The sequence below is a fragment of the Penaeus monodon genome, chromosome 20 (genome assembly GCF_015228065.2).
Source record: "Penaeus monodon isolate SGIC_2016 chromosome 20, NSTDA_Pmon_1, whole genome shotgun sequence".
NCBI classification, from domain to species: Eukaryota; Metazoa; Arthropoda; class Malacostraca; order Decapoda; family Penaeidae; genus Penaeus; species Penaeus monodon.
The window spans coordinates 2,570,962-2,571,295 of NC_051405.1; the positions used below are offsets into that span (position 1 = coordinate 2,570,962).

The window sequence follows — 334 nt, forward strand, 5'->3', positions numbered from 1 at the left end:
TTTCCGAAAGGGGCGCAAGAGAGGCGGTCGCGTTGTTGGCTTTTTAATTCAAACGGGAAGCTGACACAAGTATGTACAAAAACTCTCACAGCAGGAAAGAAACGCTTGGGTCCCTTCAGGCGGCGACGAAGGGCGTGTAGCCGACGGCACCGACGCCGTGGTAGGCCACGGGGGCGACCACGTGCGCGGGGGCGGCCAGGGGGGCGGCCACAGCAGCGTGGACGCCGTAGGCACCGAAGGGCAGCGTGTTGGTGTAGAACGGCGACAGAGATCCGTCGACGGCGGAGAGGTAGCCGCTGTAGGTGGAGAGGGCGCCGTCCAGGTCGAAGTCGGG

General features: G+C 64.1%; 1 pseudogene; it reads right to left on the minus strand.

Moving 5' to 3' along the window:
• Positions 1-43: 43 nt before the first annotated feature.
• Positions 44-334, minus strand: part of LOC119585585 — a 1,871-nt pseudogene continuing 1,580 nt past the window's right edge.